General features: G+C 41.3%; 1 protein-coding gene across 2 annotated transcripts in view; it reads right to left on the bottom strand.

The window, feature by feature from the left end:
* egr3 (early growth response 3) overlaps positions 1-23773 on the bottom strand; it is a 79147-nt gene that overhangs the window by 31593 nt on the left and 23781 nt on the right. The window contains exons 4-6 of one of the 2 annotated variants that reach the window (XM_028457227.1): positions 17894-17992; positions 7649-7852; positions 5967-6027 (exon numbers count right to left, since the gene is read on the bottom strand). The gene's annotated coding sequence lies outside the window, so the exon portion shown is untranslated. The remainder of the gene's footprint in view (positions 1-5966; positions 6028-7648; positions 7853-17893; positions 17993-23773) is intronic. The other variant, XM_028457226.1, reaches the window with a different exon arrangement.

The following is a 23773-nucleotide window of genomic DNA, read 5'->3' as shown; positions in this document are numbered from 1 at the left end:
AACTCCAGCCATCACTGACACACTGTGACATACTAAACCTACTCTTTCGGTCATGCTCATTAGTACTAGGAAGAGATACCATTACTCAAACCACTGACTTAAGAAACCAGCCATCCAAACTCATTATCGCAGTGTTCTACTCTTTAATCTGCATACATTACCAATCCAGCTCAACAAAGTGGCCGTGTTGGGTCAGTCATCTCATTCTCAGGGAGCAGATTAGGCCTAACGGGGCAGAGTATATGGGCAGAAGTCACCATGGTTTCATCAGCTCGTTTAATCCAACCTGGGAGCTTCTTCCCTCACAGCTTCTCTCTGTGGGTGCTGATGAGTCTGTAGTTTAGTACTGTTGAGGGAAACCCAAGCCTGAGTTCCCAAGGTAACAGTCGGTTTGAGTGGGGGCTGGCTGACTCATTTGAAGGGAATCCTGGAACCTGAACAAGGCTGCCCACTCGCCCCACCCCCAGCTTCATCAGCACAACCAGCAAACAAGGCGCTGACATGTCCCCGAACAGGGCTTCCTACTGACGGGGGTGGCACTGGAAAATCCCAGCCTGAGCTTGTCTATGAGTAGCATCACAAAACAAACACACACACACACACTGCGAGGCCTTGCTGCTCCATGGCTACAGGGGTTTGTACTGGCACATCGTACACATAAAGCCAAACATATTAAAACATGATTATTAAATTACATGGTGGTAGGATATAAGAAGGCAAGGGGGACAATATTTTAGCCTATTAAACAGTCAATAGCAGCGAATTAAAAGGTTGAGAACAGTGACACGGAATAATTGAAAACTAGTGGGCTTGTGTGTAAAGAAGGTGGACAAGAGAATGAACTCTGTTGCCCACACAATCAGCTAATTATTAAGAAATTAAAAGAAATTAATAGGCGTGTAATTGACCACCTAATTAGTTTAAGGTCATTCTGTTTTTTTGACTTTGAGAAGTGGGTTAATGCACTGCAAGATAGGAAAACTTTAAAAATAGTCTCTGATGTTCACATTTTAGTAGACTGCAATACATTTCCAGACATCTGTAAGGCAGGATTCACCCTAATTTACATGTGTCTTTATTTAAATCATAAAAATTATTTAGAGAGAACAAAGTGAAAGAAGTCAAGCAAAAACAGCGCGTGTATATCAGGCAAGAGCTGTTGGACGTAGTCGTTTGATTTGCTTCTGTCCACTGTTACATCTGTTGATAACCACAGTTCATTCAGTGTCTTTAGTCATTATCAACTGAGAGCTGGTACAAAGGGATTTAAGAGGCAGCATTACTGTTTTGAATAGCTGGATGTTTAATTCTTCTATTATAATTGAGGCAGGAGTGAGGCAGAGGTTATGGTAACTGCTGGAAACCTGTCCCACTTCACAAAAAGGTTAATGAACCTTACAAGTCCTATGGGAGATGGAGTACGCTGTTAATTTGACAAACGTGGGAAATAAATGCTTTTATGCTTTTATTGACGGTGACCAATAACGGCCTTTGCTGGAATGAAAGGTTTTAGTCTTTTAGGTGCTTTGCTATGAGGCAAAACAATAATGTGGAATGCATTTGTTGGAAGAAACTAAGTACATAATTGTTTGAATAGCAATTTTAGGCCAAAAAGCATCTTCATTAATAATTCTACATTTTGAGGACATATAACATGAATTAGGTTACTGTACATTTACTGCAGTATAACAACTGTGTGTATTTTGAATACATTTGTAGAAATGGAGGCAAATCTTTCATTTCATTTCATCCACTATTGGTGTGTGATGTTTTTTTTTTTTATTCGAACAGGCCATCAAGGGTAAAATATACTGACAGCTGAACAGGATGTGTAAGTGTGTCGGCTCTAACCTGCATTAGTTAGCATCATGGTAAAAAGCGGCTTTAATACATCTGATCAAGACAGAGGTTTTAGGCATGGGACCAACAATGTATGCAGCATGCATGATTAGGTAGGTTAAAAGGATTAGTTCCCCTCCATTCACTGCTTCTGACGGGGGGTACAAATCTGGTTCAGTGTTCATTTTTTAATGCAAATTTGGATTTAGTTTTAGTTTTGATTAAAATGCAACTTATTTTTTATTAAAAAAAAAAAAAAAAAATGTAGACATCAGGACCATTATTGTTATAGTCTAGTTTTAGTCCACTAAAGAGACAGATATGATGTGATCAATGTAAGACCACATGAACCGTGTTACGTCTGCAAACAAAATCAGCTAACTTCCTATTGGATCACTTACTGGCTTGTCCTGACTCCCACGCAACAAAAGTAGTTTTGATTGGACACCATCCAAAAAAGAAACTTAGTTTTGTTTGGAATTCATCCTATGTGAACATTATAGTTTTGTCTTTATTAGTTAACTACAATATCATTATATTTTGATAGTCTTCGCTCACACGTGTGTTTTTTAATTAGTCCTAATCCTATTATTGTCACTTAAAAAAATGTAGTAGACAAAATTAACACTGCTGCGTGGGTAAAATACAAATAGCCACAAATGACCTTGGAAACAGTAAAAAATGTGTGATTAATTTGCAGTAATAATACTGTATATCATTTCTGCAAGCTTTATATGTTCATTTTGTATTTACATTAAGACTGCACAACTCATACATTCTGAACTCTGGTTCCTGTTTTTCAGAACGTAAATCAGCAGAAAACAAAAGATTAGTTTTGTGTTGATTTTGGCTACAATTTAGAATATGTCATAAGTAAAACTAACCATTTCCCTTGTAGAAGGAAATGAAAACTAGAAAAATGCAAGCACTTTTGAGCACTTTATTACTGTTCTCAACATAAGAAGATTGCAAAAACAAAAAGTCTTTTATTATTAAGCGGATTGAATTAACAGCCTATGCTGTCATTTTCCTGGAAAGGACGGGGGCCTTGATTTGAGCAGGTGCAGCTTCTACAATGAGAACAGCTCATTGTAAGGTTTATATGAGTAATCATTTGTGTAGTCAGTCGAAGCATGAGCCAATATGAGGTTCTCCTAACCTCAAACAACAAGTCGAACATTTCTTTACGATACTGCTCTTTACAAATCAGCTCTGGCCTTGTTGGGACCCTCTTCTGTGCTGAGCCAACTCACCCTTTCTGTCTCACACTCGCACTTTCTCCTAGCCATACTATGGGCACTGTTTCCTGTGCACGATGTTTGCCAGAGGAACATACAAGAATTCTGAGCTCCACAATCCCTCTTAACCTCTGACCTTGGCTTATTGTTACCTGTGAGCATCACTGTGGCAAACATGTTGTACAGGCAGTGAACAGCCCTGCAAGCTGTTTGTGTTCTGCAAGTATGGAGGGCAAGGGAGGAGGGAAGGAAGAGAGGGAGCTATTTAATCCCTCCCAAAGGAACTCCCCTCTCAACCCGTATCATGAACCCACAGGCAAATCGTGTTGCTGGAAGGCACACCACACACACACTGCTGTCTTTTTAATTTCATCAGCTGAAGGAAATCTATACAGTGCTTTGGTATCTGAATGAGCTGTGGAGAGGAGTGAACTATACAGCACCCTGGAATGTAAACAGGTTTCTCACCAAGTGTAGCATAAAAATACCACATTGTAACAAAGCTCTCGGCTATGATAATGGTCAATAGTAGAGATCAGAGGTCTGAGTAGATTTTATGGTTGTTAGTCCTACAGCATATCAATAGGAAGAAGTTAACAACAATTCATAACAAATGCAGCAATGCTACTTATAATTTTCCAGAGTAGAATGTTGGTGTCTACTGAAAACATTGCACTGTTGGCAGATTTCTGCTCGACATTACAAAAAATATTGAGACAATTAGGAATGCTGTCATTAAACCCTGTGCAACTAGGTGCTCGATTTAGTCTAGATATAGGCTGTAATCTGCAATAAGACTTTTTTCAGCATAGGTAATTGTAAAACACTTGTAGTATCCACAGAAGCATGCATAATCTAATCAAAAGCAGCAGGTTCCTCCGAACTGTGATTTATGTTTAAACTGACGGATAATTGTCCGACTTCTTCCCCTAAGCACTACTTATTGCTGTAATAACGGGGTTCAGGTTCCAGGTGCATAGTTTGCAGCATGTAGGTGCAATGCATCTCATACATTCACATATACGGTAATTCAAACGATGCACAACACTGTAGTTTTCCACTTTGATAGTTTGGCATAACTTTAGAAATCAGTACATACTGTTATACAGACTAATACAGTATAATATGTGCCAACTTTGCATTCATAGCTGTCACAATTAATTATTGTGCCAAAATACGAGAAAATGCTTTGGCTGCAGGAGGTCTTTTGTGAAGTCTTCGTTTTTGTGTACAATTAACTGGCAAGCACGCTATATACTTAAGCACGGGATATTTTAGGTGCGTATAATTGTTGGTAAGTTGTTTTTATCAGCATGTCTCACTCCCCTTCACCGAGCCCTATCAGGAGACACCCCTCAGAGGAAGCTTTTTCCACTGCAACCCCCTCCTAACCCTGACATTTGTTCATCAAGCCGTTTCCCTTCTGGTTTTTCTTTCCCACTTCTCAATGTTTGTCAAATTTGACCATTTTACTGGGGAACAGTTAGGAAGGATCCGTTAGTACCCTCCACCTGTACCCTGAAATGCACAAATTCTCACACAAGGCCGACTGCCAAAGATTCTGCTTTACTGACTGAAGTGGAGGGGAGGGGGGTATGACAAAGACGACAGCTTGTGTGGGGGAACATTGTCTGCGGCTGCGACTAGAAATCTTTTCAGGAAAAACAGGATTTATACACAATGGTCGTGGGTGTGAAGAAAGGGGGCACATATTAAAAGAAGTGCCTTTATGTGTGCACAGCTACTGGTTTTTTAAACTGCATTACCATGGATAGGGTCCAATCTATCCTTTTTTTTGTCACACTAGGCTATGGTGTGACAGACTGGATCAAAGAGGGGCTTTCCAGGTTGTCCTTGTTTTCCTGAAGGATAATTGTGATATATTCAAGCACAACATTCTGGCTGGAAATTACTGGAGCAAACCATTCCTACCTAAATAAACTCGCCATCTAAAAGGAGTAACATGATTTCACTGCCTTTCTTGGGTCCAGTAGTTCCTTAAAAACACTATTAGACACGACAAGGACCGGAAAAATAACTAAATTTTCTTCTACTGCCAAATAAGCATTTACAAATTTCAATAATAATATTATTTTTTTTCCTTTTTGGATTTTGTGAAAGCAACCACCGCTTGGAGGTCAGTTGTTACAGAGAAGGCAAGAGGTTTAATAGGTTACCAGCTAATTTGTGTGTGTGTGTGTGTGTGTACGGAGGATGAAGCTGACAACAAGCGGAGGATTCTTATGTAACTCTCCCTTTAGGTGGCAGAGAACAGCAGCAGCCCACACTGAAGAAGAACCTGTTTGTTAATGGGCCGTAAAAGCAACCGTGATCAATAAAATCAAAGCACATTTAAACGCAACTATTGTCCAAAGAAAAAACTTCAGACCAAAGAAGGCAAGGGGCAGCACATCAGGATAGAAACCATAATACAAAGTGGAAAACTTTTGGTAAGTTTGTGACGTTACATTTGTGGTTTGTTTGAAGATGTTTCAAAGTGTGTGAAAGAATACCAAAAACGGAGGCCAAAAACAGTCTTAATAGATATTTAATGAGAATCTTAGGTTAGTGGATTTTTGTTCTTCAATTCCTCACATTCACCGTCAAAGCTATTATCGTTCACTCACTGGTAGATTGATTTTTACTCTTCAAATACATGTTAATAGACCCAACTTGTTGATGGTAGTTGCTTTAAATTCTATATCGATCATCAATCCAAACTCAACCATACAAAACAAGTTGAAACTCAAAAACGGAATGATTTAACAAATCTGCAAAAGACCCAATGAGGAGGATGACTTCCACAAGATGACCTTCAAATGATAGGACCTCGGACGATTGCCTGGCTGTGGTTGACAGAATGAGCACATGCTCTAAATAAGTACTTACAGCTGTGCATCAGTGTTAGAAACAATTGTTTGCATCTGTCATGGGAGGCTTCCATTTGTTGCTAAAAAAGAAGAAGAAAAAAACAGTCTTTAAACTTTGTGAATGTCAAACATAATATCCATCCATGGGCATGTTCTCATGTACTCCGCTTTCCTCCTACCATCCAAAAACATGACTGTTAGGTTGATTAGAGTCTCTAGATTCCCCATAGGAGTAAGTAAGCTTGTGAGTGGTTGTCTGTCTTTGTGTGTGTTGCCTTGCTATGGAATGGTGCCCTGTCCAGGGTGTACCCCCGCCTAGCTCCCTATTACAGCTGGATATAGACACCAGCAGACCTCCCGTGACCCTGAAAAAAGAGCAAGCGGGTCATAAAATAGATGGAGTGGACAAGTATTTGGAATGTGAAAATAACTCGTACAGAAAGAAATATTCAAACTCTGTTCAGAAAGAATTCAGCCTCTGCAGAATTGAACCTTAATTCTCCAGCTAAAAAGCTGACAAACTGACCTCAGCTCTATCTTACAGTTACATCTACCAAAAGGAAATATTGTATGTAGAGGACTTAACCTTGATTATAGTAGCCTCATCTCTCAAACATTAAGCTTCATTAGTTCTGAATAGCTAAAAACTAAAGAAGCCTCTTGGACGCAAGTCGAGCTGTGTTTATTGAGCCAATAAAATCAGGAGCTGGACAAATTAAAACCTTTACAGATGCGACTGAACCTTTTTTTCACACTTCTTAGACCCCAAAACTCATTAAAACAACTAATTCATAGCTTTGCTTTCATGCTTAATGTAGATGATTCTTTTATTTTGCACACTACTGACAGCAATCACTTCATGTTCTTAAAGCTGCTATCCTAAGTTTCTGAGAAAACGTCTCGATGTCCCGCCCTAAACAGCTTCACTTCCTCCCCCTGCCTCTGCAATCTACCGAAAGCCACGCCTCTACTTTTCTGCACGCGCACCGCGGAACATAACAAGGGTGCATTGGGTCACATTGATATAGGTCTATGGGTCAGGTAAGAGCCAAAATCATATTTACCTGTTAGCTGTTGTGACGAGTGGCCTTGTTTCAGTGCACAGTTCTGCATTCACTTTGATTGACAGTCTCAAAAACAGGAAGTCGAAGCCAATTGACTGGGCGCACTCGGTGATCGTTTTCATTTGTATAGGGGTCTATAGGACGAAGGCGGGACTTATATACAATGTATATATAATGTATATGAATGACCACCAGCAGTAGACCATAATAAAAGACTAGTTAGGTATTTTTTTGCATTTCAAAAGAATCATACATAAACATAGATTTCTCAGAAACTCTAGATATCAGCTTTAAGTTCACTAAACCCAAATAAAACCATTTGCTTCATGTCAGTTCATGGTCAAAGGATGACAACAGGTGCACCCGACTGGAGCTTAGATTGCATAAAGTTGCCTCATATGTCTCCAAGCAAAGAGGCACTTTTACAAGTTTGTGAAACCATAAACAAGTAAACTGTTAACCTGGGTTATGAGCCTGTTGAGCAACTTTTAGAGCGAAAAAAAAAAAAAAAAATCACATTAAAAAGGAAAATTGTTCACTTCCTTTGTGCCTACCCCCTTGTCATAAGATATGGATGTCCCGTAAGGTTATTTGTGTTTGCTGGGAAATGAAGTGCTCAACTGGATTAAAAACATACTGCATATGTTTGGAAATCTGTTTCCCTGGGCGTATGAGTGGAGTGAGCGAGCGTGAAGCAGCAGCTTGCGTCTCCTCCAAGAGAGAGAGGGCAGACACTCTCATCATTAGCTGGGCTACAACGTGCTCCTCTACCTGCTCCAATCTGCACAGCCAGGCTCCACTCTGACGCCAGACAGATGTTCCTACAGCAAGGTGCAAAGTACTGAGAGGGGAAATGAGAGTAAGCAGGAGAGAGGCAGAAGAATAGAAATGGAAATATTCAGCAGAGCACACAATAAGAGTTTAATTATGAATAATACCATTGGCTCTTTGTTCCTACAATGAAGCTAGCTATGGTTTGCCTGGCCTTTGGGAAATTGTTTTTGGCTTCCATATGGGGGCAGCTGTCTGTCAAAAAAAAGAAATGCTTAAATCACAACATGCCACAGCAGGGATAATTACAGGATAAAGAACAATGCAATTATGTATGTTTATTTGCAATATTGGATCGGCATTTTTGCTAAAAGAAAGTCTAAGACTTCTGGAGAGGTTAAAATCCCATCGTTTGGTGCTGCTCACAAAGAAATTATCTGCAAAGTCTGCACAAAACTTGACATCGACTAACTTCAGATAAAGTCGGCGTAAACTCAAGTCGGTATGCAAAAGGGTGCCTGTGGCATGAAGCGCTGTGATTCTCAAGGATACTGTAATACCAGGAATAAGAAGAAAATCTTTGTCTTTGCAAAAGCTGCGGCTATTGTTCAAAATGTATGAAATGCTCCACAAAACAATATCATGACAGCAGATGTCTCACTTTTTTTTTGGCTTTTAGTTCAGCAGGTTTGTACCAAAAAAAAAAAGCACACACAAACACAACACAACACAATGCATCTCAGACCGCACTGAATGAAACGCCCAAAAACTCGCCGTTAAAGGAGATCTTGAGGTGTGGAGCAGATGATCTCTGCAGGCCACAGAATTCACAAACACAAAGCCAGCTGGTCTGAAGCAGTCACAATACTTCACTGTTTGTATTTTCCTGAGCAGCCGTACAAAACACAGGCTCGGTTGCCCGTCGGGAGGTGCTACAGCAAAGATAGATGTTAAAGCACGCAGATCCCCAAAGCACCATAATAGTGAGCATTGGTGAACTGTCCAACTGGGCCCTAATTAGTCACACAAGCACATAATCACATTTTACAACACAAATTAAATTGCCAGAAATGGTTAGGATATGTTGAACACCTTGTCTTTTGTTTGAAATGTCAACTCAAAAGAAAGTCTTGAACTACATATAAAAGACGAAGCATCATTCTCCATAAATGCTTCAAATGGACAAGAAGCACAAAAATAAATTGTAGTTTTTAGTAGCTACAGTAACAATCATTTTACAACTTTATTATATTATTATAGAAAAGTTTCACACTTCACCATAACACCTTTTGTGGCGACAAACCCTCAGGGAACCAACTTCAGACATTAAGCTATTATTGCTCCTATAAAAACCTAGATCTGTTTATATGGGATTTTACTGCCATGAGACCCTTTGCTGTTCCCAGAGCAGAAAAGACAGCATTATTAGTGCTTTATCAGTTATTATTGCATCATGTTGCACCAAGCACCAAAAAAAATGAGTAATTAAGTGCTACTAAGTAAAAGTAGCACCCAGTGGTGTATTTGTATAAGCCGACTAATGATTTGCTTGGTGCAGTAATTACTGCTGTTCGACCATACCGGAACATCTGTATTGATTTAGACTCTTGAGGAGCTGAGAGAGGGAGGGAGAGGCTCACAATCTGGAATCCCACTTCGAGAGTGAAACAACAATCTGTTGATAGTTATTTTGGTAATTGTCCATAATTGATGTAAAAACATGGCGTGTGTTGCAGGAGACTCTAAATGACTCCTTCTGTAGCTCAGGGGTCAACGATTCTGGGCAGTTGCGAGAAAAATGCATATGAAGCATCTAATAATGTGAGTTGTACAAGAAAGTGGACAGCTGGTGAGAGAAGACAAGACACCCAGACACACATTTTACACCTAATTACTGGAATAAATTGTTCTTGACAGTCAAGAAATGATGTGTTTCAAAATACACAGTTGATTAAAATAGAAAAAAAGGGCACCTGACTTAAACAGTAAAAAATAAGACTCTATGGTCTCTACTCAAGTTTGTAAGGTGCTTTCATTTGTATTTTCAAACACAGGAAACACCATAATAACAAAATGTTAGACTAGAGAACCACGGTGGCTGCTTTGTCATTATATGCCAGGGGTGTCAAACTCATTTAAGTTCAGGGGCCACAAATGAAGAGGTTTGATCTCAAGTGGGCCGCAGATTTTAGGCGGGGGAAAAAAAGAGCAATTTCCACATGGTTTTTCCTGAATTTTTACTTAAAAAATCCTTGAGTTTATGACCAATTTTTGTGTCTTTTAGAGCAGTGGTTCTCAAACTTTTTTGACTCAAGTACCCCATTTCTCTTATTTCTGAATCCAAGTACCCCCTTTGTCGACTACAACATTTTGCTTAGAAAACTATTTAAAACAACTATAAAGCATAATGATACAATGAAAAAAAGTGAAACAAAACAGTATTTTTTTGGATAGTGACTCTACTATTATACTATTTTTGAGCTTTTTTTCTAGAATCAATTTTTGATCATTTTTGAGCTCAAATATTTTTTTAATTAATTATTTTTTTACTGCAAGAGTATAGAAATGTGAGTTGTGTTTTAATAATCAAAAAAAGAATAACAATTAACATTTAAAAAATCTATATAGATTTTTGTGAAATATCAGGCGATTCCATTTATACTGCAGTGGACCATCAAGGTTGAAAAACACTGATATAAAGGCGCCAGAATAGATTTATTTCTATATTTTGTATCAGTTCAGGTAACTTTATTTGTAATTGTTTCTCTCTTTCTCAAGTACCCCCTGTAGTGCCATCGCGTACCCCTAGGGGTACACATACCCCCATTTGAGAAAAACTGATTTAGAGGATCTCCGGTGTAGTTTTGCCATGACTGACACATTGTAGGCAGACACTTAGTACTTGCTTGTCTCGTTCAGGGGTGGGGAACCCTAGTCCTCAAGGGCCTGATTCCTGAAACTTTTAGATGTCTCCCTGCTCCAACACACCTGGTTGAAACCAATGCGTTTTCATCAAGCTCTGAAGATGCATTACAACAGGAACCATTAGGGCTGGACGGTATACCGGTTCATATCGAATACCGGCTTATATTTTCATTACGATATGAATTTTTAATATAAGGCCGTACCGGTGTATTTGATTACACAACTTTGGGAACTCTACGCTGCGCCGCGTTTCAGAGCGGACCCTTTCCAATGTTGCACTTCTAAATAGGAGGGTAAACAGTAGCACTCTGGTGTTAGTAGCGGTGTAAATCATACGTGTAAATGGAAATGAAAGACACAATTGAAAGCGCTGAAGCTGCATGTGAGCATGTGCCTGCATGCGCATGCCTCTGATCGAGGAGAACGACACTCACGGACACAAAGGCACGGTTAGCTTAGCATGTCGGCAGTAATACACAAAAAAAGAGAGCAAAGGATCGCAATTTGTAATTCCTATAACACGGAAATAAGTCCTGGTGGAGCTGCAAACAAAACGCTACCTTATTCACCATAAGAAACCACCACACCACTGAGTATGCAGCATTTAAAGCTAGAAATTAAGCTAATGCTAAAGCTAAGCTAGTGCGCGCAAAGAGCCATTGGGCTGCTGTTGCAACCTTGTATTACTACTAGTGTGGAATTATTCTACAATATTCACTCATCATGACAGTAAAGTAGACCATCTTAATGCTGTGTTCACACCTGAAATGTCCATACATCCAGATTACTGTACATACAAAGTAAATCAATAGATGCGTCCCAGATGAGAAATCTTTCCTGTGCGGCGTTGCGGTCCGATCCGCACGTCAAGAGCATTGGTAAGCGAGCGCGCTCCCGATTTTACGCATATCCGCAAAAGTTGAATATATTGAACTGTTTTGCATGACAAAAGCCAATCAGAGTCTTTGTTTGACGATGACGTCAGGTCGTCAACACAGACACCGGTCTGTTCACCCATTCAACCATGGAATAGAAGCTGTGTGTGACCATCTGGAGCTGTATGACATGGCCTTTATAACTGGGACCGGACTAGGGAGGATTTGGCGTGGAGGAGAATCAGCGAGGAGGTGGTAGTAGCAGATAAAAGTTCTCTCTGGAGTTTTCATCTTTGAAAGTCGGCACTGAGCTAGGATAGCATTAGCCGCTAATCACACTGGCTTTTTTCACTGGTGGTTTATGTTTATGAGAGGAGAAAAAGGTGTGCAGCTCCTCGCTTCAGCAGGCAGTGAAACTCACCGACTTGAATGTGTTTTTTTTTTTTTTTTTTTTTTTTTTTTTAACCTTGTCTGCACATGCTTTCGAAGGTTAACACTACAAGAAGTGCAATCTTTGACAGCAATGCATATTTTATTATTGCAATTAAATAAATTTATTTATTTCATTGCATAATTGTGACCGTCACCAGCCCTCCCTAGGGAAGGGTAAGAAATACTTTATTAAAGGGAGGATGTAAAAAAGAGAGGGCAGTGTTACACCAAGGTGAGGGGTTGGAGGGGGGTGGGGAAGTTAACAGGGAAGAGGGATACAAGATAGGATATGGAATGGGCGAGGAATAGTTTTAAGTGATGCGATGTGAAATTGTGGTTGTGTATATTGTGTTTATTGTTGTGTTGTCAAGCCAGTTTGGTGACCAGTGTGTGGTTTAGGAATAATGGTGGTGGCTGTGAACAGAGGAAGAGGTGAGTGGAAATTCCATAAAACAGGTATTTGGGAACAACGTGTCTAAGGTTGAGCCCAGTATGAGTGTTATCCCACAGCCCAAGGCCAGTGCATCCATGACAAATGTATTTCCAAGTACCGCCACTGCAAAACCCAAGAGCCGCCCCCGGGCCCGAAGAAGCAGTCAGGCCAGCAGCAAGAGCAGGCAGCCTAAGGGCCCCCGGCGACCACCCCACGGCCAAGCAGTCCCCCGAACGCCCCCAAGATCCCAAGCCGAGAGGCAGCCATCGCCCCCCCATACACACCCGAGAAAGCCCCAAGGAGCCAAGGACCCAGCGCACCACGCCACCGATCCCACCCCCAACCCCCAGACCCCCCACCCCATCGACCCCCCCACCCCCCCACCCCACCCCCGCGCCTAACCCCCCGAGGGGAGGGCCCAGAGAACTCCCTGCCCGAGGCCCCAGCGGAGGAGCCGAAGCCCACACCCAGCAGACGACCAGAACCGCGCCGAACAGGCAGCCAGTGGGCACCCGCCGGCGAGCCCAGAGCCAGCAGGGGCCCGACCCCAGGCCAGAAGGACCCGGAACGGATGCAGCACCAGGAGCAGCCCGCCCAGGGAGGACGACCACACCCCAAGCCGCATAAGGCACCAGGGGGCCGCTGGGAGTCTCCCCGCCGGCCCCCAGGCACCCCAACCTAGCCCCCCACGGCGCCCCAGATCACCCTTCACTGATGCCGCCCGCGCCACGAGCTTCAGTTCTTTTTTTTTTTTTTAAAGCCAGGGCCCCCTCCAAGGGCCAAGCCAGACCGCCCCGCCGGGATGTGGCCCCCTATTCCGGCCCCCGACACCCTACCTCACGGGGCACTGCCCAAGCAGGGGCCGTACCAGTAGGTACGCAAGGGCGCGGCACGCGCCACCCGCCCCGAAAGACCCCCGCCAGGACCGGCCCGGCCAGCAGGCCAAGCACCCCGGGCCCCAGGAGCACCCCCGGGCCCAGGACCCCCCAAGGGCAAGCCCCCGGGCCAAGCCCCCCGGGACGCATCCCCCACCCCCGCCCGGGACCCGGCCACGGCCCAGCAGGACCGCACAGCCCCGGACAGCCCACGGCCAGCAGCCCAGGGCCCGCCGCCCCCCGGACAGCGCCAGCATTAGTCAATCTACTGCAGTAAGTCCTCTCTCAACCAGTAGAAAATGCTGTGGACATGTGATTATGCATGAAAAAAAAAAAAACCGTCATATACTGTGAAGTTGTAACAATTTTGAAAATCAGAATCAGAATCAGAAATGTTTTTAATGGCCATGTACAGTTTTAAGGACAGTACAAGGAATTTGTCTTGGTAGTTGGTGCACAAAACAAACAACAACAAAAAAGAAAAAAAAAAAAACAAAGAACAACCCAGCAACAATATTAATAATAATAATGATAAATATAAAGGATGAGGGATAAATAAAGGATAGACAGAGAATAAAGGATAAATAGGATAAATATAAATATATATATATACAGTGCAGCAGATAATGTCATCATGGAGGTGGTGATCGGGTGGGGGGGGGAGTGACTTGGGGTGTGTTCATGTGGATGGTGGCAGAGGGAAAGAAGCTGTTTTTGTGTCTGGAGGTTCTGGTCCTGATGGACCGAAACCTCCTTCCAGAAGGGAGAGATTGAAACAGTTTATGACCGGGGTGGGAGGGGTCGGCCACAATCTTTCCTGCACGCCTCAAAATCCTGGAGGCGTACAGGTCCTGGAGGGAGGGCAGATTGCAGCCGATGACCTTCTCTGCAGAGTGGATGATACGCTGCAGTCTGGCCTTGTCCTTGGCCGTAGCTGCAGCGTACCAGATGGTGATGGAGGAGCAGAGGATGGACTGGATGATGGAGCTGTAGAAGTTCACCATCATCTTTGTTGGCAGACTGAACTTCTTCAGCTGCCGCAGGAAGTACATCCTCTGCTGAGCTTTTTTGATAAGGGAGCTGATGTTCAGCTCCCACTTGAGGTCCTGAGTGATGATGGTCCCCAGGAAGAAGAAGTACTCCACAGAGCTCACTGTAGAGTCTCCCAGGGTGAGGGGGGCTGGGTTCTTCCTGAAGTCTGCTATCATCTCCACTGTCTTTAAAGCGTTGAGCTCCAGGTTGTTCTGGCTGCACCAGGACACCAGCCGGTCTGTCTCCCACCTGTAGTCAGACTCGTCTCCATCAGAGATGAGTCCGATGATGGTCGTGTCGTCTGCAAACTTCAGGAGTTTGACCGACTGGTGAGAGGAGGTGCAGCTGTTGGTGTACAGGGAGAAGAGCAGAGGAGAAAGAACACAGCCCTGAGGAGATCCAGTGTTGATGGTCCAGGGAGCAGAGATGGTTTTTCCCAGCTTCATGTGCTGCTTCCTGTCAGACAGGAAGTCTGTGATCCACTTGCAGGTGGAGTCTGGCACGTTCAGCTGGGAAAGCTTGTCCTGAAGGAGAGCTGGGATTATAGTGTTGAAAGCAGAGCTGAAGTCCACAAACAGGATCCTGGCGTAGGAGCCTGGGGAGTCCAGGTGCTGGAGGATGAAGTGGAGAGCCGGGTTTACAGCATCGTCTACAGACCTGTTGGATCTATAGGCAAACTGCAGGGGGTTCAGGTGGGGGTCGGTGATGTCCTTGATGTGGGAGAGCATACCGTGATATACATTTTTGGTCATACTGCCAGGCCCTACGAGTCATTCAGGTGAGTTGGAGCAGGGACACATCTAAAAGTCTCAGGAATCCGGCTCTCGAGAACTGCAGTACCCCACCCCTGGTCTAGCTGGAGCATTACATTACAAGGCTACTCAGAGCAGATTGAGTGATGCCCCTTTAACACACAAAGGTACTTTAGTGTGTGCTATAACTGTCTCTCTGATCTTTATCTCTACTGCTCACTTCAGCCTCAAATCACTTCACTCTGGGATGAATGATGGTTTTATTATGGTTTATCTGTAATTGCAGATATGGGTGAACAACACACATTTAATTAAGAAGGGGAAGAGAATTACTCAGTAACATTTGATAAGCAAATGGTAGCAGCAGCTTCATGCCTTTAAAGTTGGGGAATTGACACTGATTCAGTTCATCTTGATGTTTGCTACCAGCAGGGTTGGGGTCAATTATAATTGTAATTGCGTAATTGGTAATTAATTACAATTATGACAATTATAATTGTAATTATAATTGAAAAAAAATCTATTGCTGTTGTAATCGTAATTGAGTTCAGATAATCTACTTTGTAATGGAAATTGACATAGAAATTTTATAAAAACTGTCAACCAAACCCAGGGAACCATGTTACAGTTCTATGGCTTACACATACATAATTATTAAAATATGTTTTAGATCAAGTTTTCCCACTACCTGTCACTTCTCTTGAGGATCATTTTACCTTTTTTGAAGCCCACACCAAAAGTATGAATAATAATATTTTCATGGATAAGGAAGCCGAACAAGGTAACCAAGAGATGAAAAACAAATTAGATGATAGATAGTGTTTTTTAGTAAATTTTACAGCTGATTTAAGACATGGGACAAACTGAGCCTTTATCATAAGATATGCTAACAGACAGCTAGCACAAGAGGAGGTTATTTATTTCATGTTTGGTAATTGTGATGAATTGATATTGAACTTTCGTAATTGAGAACGTAATTAAAATTGACTTTCAGGGGGAAATGATAATTGTTAATTGGAAAAAATGCCAGTCGCCATAATTGTAATTGAACATGGATAATTAAGACGTAATCGTAATCAAAAAAATTTAATCAACCACAACCTTGGCTGTCGGTATAAGGAACCTGCTAGTAAATCAGTAGATGCTAATCAGGAAATAGATCCTAAAATCCATAACAAAAATAGATGAATGATATGCTTGTTTTTGATCGTTGGGGCATTTTTTCCCTTGAATCATATCCATGAAATCATTCATAAATTGTGCAGGTGTGCTGTGGCAAACTGCCCCATCAAAACAAAAATCCGACACATTCCCATTGACACTTGAAAAAAGAAAACCAAAGTGTGTGATGTCACCTGCCCCCGTTGGTCAATTAAACACCTCCCACTCCGGTTAGCATCACTCAAAAGGCTCATTAACCCCTCTGACCAACCACCAGTCTCAGTCAGAAAAAACATCCCGTCACATTGGCCCATCACTACATGGCCAATGAGGGTCAACACCCACACAAGTGACAGGAGATTGCATCGCTGGAGACAACGTGGTCCGTCAGAACACTTGAAAGACATTTGTTTATGTGCAGCTGGTCATGCAGCCAGACAGACTTTACGCCCCCCCAAAAAAGTAGTAGAGCTAATGTCAAATGCAATTTTTAACAGTGGAAATGGCTTGGTGTAAGAGATGTAAGATAAATATGTACCTTCGGCAAGCAGAAATGTGTTTGCACGAATTATCTCTAAAGCAATGTGCAACTGAGATGAAATAGAAAGTGCACAAAAAAAAAACCTCAATTATTGGTTTATAAAAATACATATCTCAAATTCCTCACATTTAGATCTTTGAATCAATATGGCATTTACTTAGTGTATGACTGCGCCTTAAACTAAATTATACTAAAGCAGTGATGCATCACTGAAGCGTCTTTGTGTGCTTGATTTTTTTTCTACCACTACTCTTAATCTACGGGGTTGATCTCCTGGTTCCCGGGGATTATAAAAATGTCTGCAAACCTCAAAATATTTTGAGGCAATCAACAACTCAACATGCATTTGGCGTTAGAATGCAAGAATATGAAAACACACAATCGAATGGATAAAAAGGAGTGAAATATGAAGAGAAATAAGGGGATCGGAGCCGTGCCCATTTCGGGGGTGTAAAATATGGAGAAGTGTGGATCATTGGGGGAGCTGCTCTGCCTGGGGGAACAGATGAAGGGAGGACACTCTGCCAAGATCTCTCCACTGAAGGGGGAGCTGAGGGACTGCAGCTCTATGGGAGAAAGAGTGTGCGCCTCGCATGCTGCTCTCCTCAATCTCAGTCTCACACGCCTGCATTGACACGTCCCAGGCTCATTGCAGCAGAGGGAAATTGTTGCTGACAGGGCCTTGCAAACTTTCACAGCCATTTAGAAAGACTTACTCCCACACTTTTGTCACAGGCATTTATTGCACAAGATACACGATATGAGAAATTAACATTTCTCCAACTTGACATCCCTTTTTTTTTTTCTAACCAAGTTCATCCTAACAACCATTCATAATTTTGGAGCCTTTCGATCGGCCTCAGTGCAGATGTAAACACAAGACATGCCAAGTGAGACCCAGAGATTATGAAAATGCACATTTTTAAAGAAGAAAACCCAAACAACTCAACACCACTCGGTAGATGTTGTGCCCTGTGACTTTTTAATCCAATATCAAATGCTGCTCCAGCAACCGTCACGAAAACACGCAATTTAGTGAAATATCTTTTAAAGTGAGAGCACGTGTTGTAGCAGACTCACTGTACCTGTACGTCCACGACCAACCAGTGCCTCCAGAAAGCAGCCAACGGTAAGGTGCGTCTGGGAGCGTCAGGATCAACCATTACCAGGATGTACGCTGCATCCTGCAAGCAGAGAAAGACATGCTCATTATTGCATTTAACACATGCAAAGTGTTAAGCGCAGCACCACATACAGTGACTGGCCCCGAGGCAGTGGCAGTAGCAGCAGGGCTTGATCCCTGTTGCTTTCTAAATGCAGATTCAAGCAGTCTGTGCACTGTGCTACCCAAGGCCTGACAGCCATCTCTGTACTTTACAAAACCCAGCTAAACAGAGGGGTTTACGTTACTCTCTCTCAGCTTTATATTGTACGACGGCATATTAGGGTCACATTAAAATAACAAGAAAACTGAGGACTATGAGATTAAAGCCATAATATTTTGAGAATAAAGTCATAATTTTCTAAGAATAAAGTCGTAATTTTATTGGATTAAAATCGTAATATTTCGAGAATAAGGCCGTAATATTTTGAGAATAGAGTCGTAATTTTATGAGAATAAAGTTGTATCTTAAAAAACTCATAATGGCATAATGCTCAGAATTCTATGTTGAAGTGAACGAACTGTAACACCCTTAATTTGACCCCTTCCAGCCAGTTCCACCTCTACAAAAGAGGCCATTTAATCCAAATCAGTCTGGTTGGCTTTAAAGTCCTTACTAACAACAGTGTGGTGACGATAGGCCAAAAGGCTCAGAATTTCACCATGTGTGAAACCAAAAGAAAAGTATAATCTCACTAAATGCTCCACATTCTTCATAACGCACGAGTGACCAAAAGACAGACATCATCCTGTAAGTACAGTATTTCAATTTTACAACATCCTGTTTGTATTTCAATTTTATTCTCATAAAATTATGACTTCATTCTCAAAATATTCCAACCTTAATCTTGAAATATTATTACTTTATTAAGATACGACTTCATTCTCATAAAATTACAACTTTTTTTCTCAAAATAATATGACTTTAAACTCATAAAATTACAACTTTATTGACATAAAATTACAACTTTTTTCACATAAAATTTCAACTTTTTTCTCAAAAAGTACATCTTTAATCCTAAAATATTATGACTTTAATCACATAAAATTACAATTTTTATAACATACAACTTTATTCACATGCAATTACAACTTTTGTCTCAAAAAGTATGACTTTAATCTTGAAATGTGACTTTAATCTCATTAAATTACAACTTCATTAAAATACAACTTTGTTCTCAAAAAATTAAAAACAACTCTCAAAATATTATGACTTTAATCTTGCAGTGCACAGATTTTTTAATGTGGCTCTAATACGCCGTCGAATTAATGTCCTACTGAATGCTGAGAGAATTCTTATTCTTCTCTGAATCAAGTTCTTAATACTACCTTATAAGGTCATTAATTATCTGTCAAAACACAAGTTTAAATCACCTGTAAAAGTTGAAGATAAATTAAATTAAGTAGGTCCATGAAATACCACAAATCAAAAAAAAAGAAAAACACATGCTGCTGTACGACTCAAAAACTTCTTGGAACTAGCCAGCTCAGCCCAATCTATGGTTCCCCCTTAAATCTATCATCGTTACTGTGACATAAACAAAATGACAACATTTTGGAGGCGATACCAAATCCTCTCGTTAACATATTCACTGTAACTTTCTGCCACTTCCCAAGTATCTTTATACCCCTCAATCTGTCAGTGGATAAAGTGAGAGAAAAAGCATCTTAACCAACATTTGATCACAGCTATTGGACGTTGACTTGGCGGCTTAATTGCTTGAATCTCTTCATTCTGTCAGTCCCTAAAAGTTAGAGAATTATGAGAGCAGATTGAATTATTGCGAGAGCACATTTGTCATCCCTGGTCTGATGCCCAAAATCTGCCAGACCATATGATAGGCTTTTTTTATTTGGTTCTCTTCCTCTACAAACAGAGACATTTACCAAGGCTGTTTTAATCCACAATGTCCTCTTACTGTGTATGTACTTTGAATTTAGACGCGACCATAATGATATCAGCTTTAATACTCATAAAACAGATGCAGCGTTTCTTACACTCTCACACTGGCTGCCAAATAAAACTGTCAAAAGATTTCCAGAGAATCAAATGCCTCCCTGTAAGCATAAACCTAAATATTCTGTTTGTTGTGTCCTATCTAGACACTCATAGAGGCCTCTGAAAATTATCCTAAGCCGATGTACTTGAATGAGATAAAGAAGTAGTCATGTATTTTTCGGCAGATGCTCATTTTCAGAAGGATTCACTGCCTACCTGACAAGCAGTAATAAGCGTAAACAACTAAGCCTAATAATAGGATAATACTGCACTCTCAGTGATAGTGCCTGCAGGTAACAGCCAGACACACCAGCAACAATAGAGCCTCCTCCACAGCCTGTCAAAAGTGACTCTATATCAGTGACCCCCCCGGGCAGCTTACCAACCATGACCTGTTGCCTTCTGGAGAGTTGTAATCCTCATTTGTACATATTTGCTACCAGGCAAAAAGACGGTGATAATGTAGTTACACTAATATTTAGGTTGGGCTCTGATGCATTCAGAAATAACATGATTGAAGACAACAGCATGCAAGCAGAAACACACAAATACACACACACACAAGCTCAGGCTAAAGGCAAATTAAGCATTAAAACAAAAATGACCTCCAGTCACAATTACCACTGAGGTAAATTATTGCCCTTAATGGGATATTTCACGAAAGTTAACATTGATGCAAGCATGCACCCTTTTTGGGACAGCTTTAGAAAAGCCAAATTTAGAACAAATTAAAAAACGTTTAACATAATTTATTTTTTGAACTGTAACAATAAGCAGGCAGCCTTTTTATGGCGGGCACTGAATCTCAATGATTTATGCACATGTTCAGCGCTTGAATGTCTACCTGTAAGAGTCTGGCTCGTCCAGCTGGCATGGACAGCAAATAATAAAAGAAGCTCCCACCATGCTTGCACTTCACACATTGTGGCATGTACCCTTCTCTTTTACGAGGACTTTTTTTTTTCTCCATCTGTCAAAATCCACATTAATTACGCACAGATATGTGTGAAAGACTCCAGGGAAAAAACAGATGCATATTCTGCCATCTGAAATAATTCATCAAGGCTCCAAGAAGCTAAATGTATATCAAAATGGGTTTTAGGAGGGCTGTTTTTTTTGGTGGGAACTATAAGACAGATTTTTAAAAATAATTCCTTCCCTTATCAGAAATACACCAAGACATCTGTAGCCTGCTGAGATTTTAGAATTAGGAAATACTTCAATAAAAATGTAAAAAACCAAACATCTTTTAGGGTTGAGTTCATTAGAAACTAGGTTCCCAACGTGGGGTACGCAAATTGTCAGACGGTACATGAATACAAATTAAAAACAGTGTAGAAACTAGAATATACAGTAAATAGAGCATTGCCACAATCTACTTATCAAACAAGTTCTGATGAACTACGGCCGAGCCTGCGGAATGTCTCCGCACCAAATAGCACATTCCTGAGAATTCAGTGAAATGACTAGGTTGTGCAATGTAAAATGGTAATCTACTTTGAATTGCATTTGAAACTATATATCACATTACTATGTTCCGATAAATTTAGAAATTACCGGAAAAGGGGGTGGGCCCCCGTTCCTCCACCCTTTCAAAAAGGTCTCCGAGAGGCTCCTAACATCCGCTCATAGAATGTCCATGTCAAATTACAGCCCGATTCAACGACCATTAACAGAGGAGTAGTCATTTGAAAAATAGGAACCCCGGGGCACGTACGGGATAATGAGCCCCATTTATATAATGGTATGTGCCAATGATTTGGTACCACTAACCGTTGTAATATTTGACTTGCAAATAAATGAGAAATCGACTTTATTTCTCAAAAATCGAGCTCCGAGCGTCGATGCGTACACATCCATAGATTATACCTACCAAATTTCAGCCCAATTTGTTCACGAATAACAGAGGAGTAGTGATTTTAACTAGTGTACACAACAAGAAGAACAACGTGAGTGGTGCTTTGAGTCTGGTACCGCGGCCTAAAAAGCGCCCTTGCGTTAGCCAAGCGTGCTGTCAAAAGTTTGATGACCTTTGCCACCACATACTTGTGTGAAAGTGGATTTTCAGTTTAACAATCATGAGAACAAAATACAGAAAAAGACTGTGTGTGAAGAACAATTTAAGACTCAAGACTCTCTCAAATTCAGCCAAACATTGCAGTTATGTGCATCCTCTCAACCTTCGTATTAAAGTTAGAACGAGCTGTATTTTACAGTTTCAGGGTATTACTGGTATACATTCAATCAAGTAAGGTTTGGTAGATTTCTTTTCCAAAATAAAAAAAGAGATTGTTTCTCACTGAAAATACCAGTACGCTAATTAATAAAAGAAATTGAGTGATAATTCTGAATAAGATGTTTTATTGTGTGCTTATTTGTCTTTTTTCCCCCTCAACTGAATAGATTAAATTTAGAGACAAATTTGACTGTAGGGCTACATTTTATATGACAGGAGTAGGAAGTACAAGGCTTCAGGGGCCTGTGAAAAGTTTGGGAACCACTGATTTAGAGAATACGCCTAAAGTTTAGCGACCAGCAGCCTATTTTGTAATATCTTTAGAACAACAGCACTACAATCTGAGCTGAATATAAGGCAGAAGAAGAATGAGTTGCATCCACCTGGGATTAACCTCCTACTGCTGGCTGTGATCATAGCAAAACAGCCCACTGAGACCACACCTCAGACTCAAGGCTTCTGAAAAAACCAACAACCTACAGTTGACTGGGTTACCAGTACTGTTGCTTCTGGTCAGTAATGGAAAGAAAAGCAAAGGTGTTCAATTCACAGGAACACTTGCTCACGTGTAAGCTGTAAACTTTTAGATCCTGGTGTAGTTTTGAGACATTCCCCATGCTCATACAAACTCCCATGCCATCTCTACAACATTGAACAGATATAGTATTTCTGAAGAGCAAAGTCTGAGGAAACCATAGCGTCTTCATGGATGCAAACTACTGTATTACCTTTGAGTGAACTCTGTTGGGGATGAGAATCAGAGCCAGGGCTAATCGCTGCTCTCGTAGAGCGATAGCACGGCTCTGCTAACCGATGACACAACAGAGGGCGAAAGAGAGTTAGTGAAAGGGAGGGAGGAAGGAAGAAGAAGCCCCTCTGTGAGTTTAAAAGTTCAGGCATTATCCCTGACCCAAAACCAAACTGTGTCATCAGTGCTGGTACCTATTAATATACCCATCGTTGATTTATCCTCCGTGATCTTCTCCTCATTTATCCGTGCACAGAACACACAATGTTTCATTAAATGGTCAACCATGCTCTCCGCTCGACCTAGAGCCGAGCAATGCATCGATCCCAAATCCCTGTCTAAGTAGCAAAAACACTTGAACTCATTTGGTAATTAACAGGTATCTGTGTTGTGATTAAGAGACAGTGATGGCTTAACAACCATCGACTGCAGCTTAGAACGAGGTTGAAGAATCGATCTTTGAAAGCAGAAAAATAGGAACTATAAAACATGGCAAGACAGGAAAGTCTCTCAGACGATAGAGAAACTGATACATAAATCTTTCCAGTTCAGTGGCTTTTACATTTAAACACAAAAGGATAAAAAAAAAAAAAAAACACAATCTGAAGTCAAATGAATTCAAACCTATGACTATGTGTGCAGGGCAGAGGGGCGGGCGGCAAAGAAAGTTAACCATTGTAACGCAGACTGGGTCAGGTGATGAGGTTCATCCTGATGGTGGGGGAGGTCAAGGGTCATCCAGTGAGCGGTAATTGAATCCCGACCCCAGTGGACGGGGACATAGACCTAAAGATGAGATGGAGATAGAAAGGAGGCTGGG

The sequence above is a fragment of the Gouania willdenowi genome, chromosome 9 (assembly GCF_900634775.1).
Source record: "Gouania willdenowi chromosome 9, fGouWil2.1, whole genome shotgun sequence".
In the NCBI taxonomy this organism is placed as follows: domain Eukaryota; kingdom Metazoa; phylum Chordata; class Actinopteri; order Blenniiformes; family Gobiesocidae; genus Gouania; species Gouania willdenowi.
This window is presented reverse-complemented; position numbering and strand designations above follow the sequence as displayed.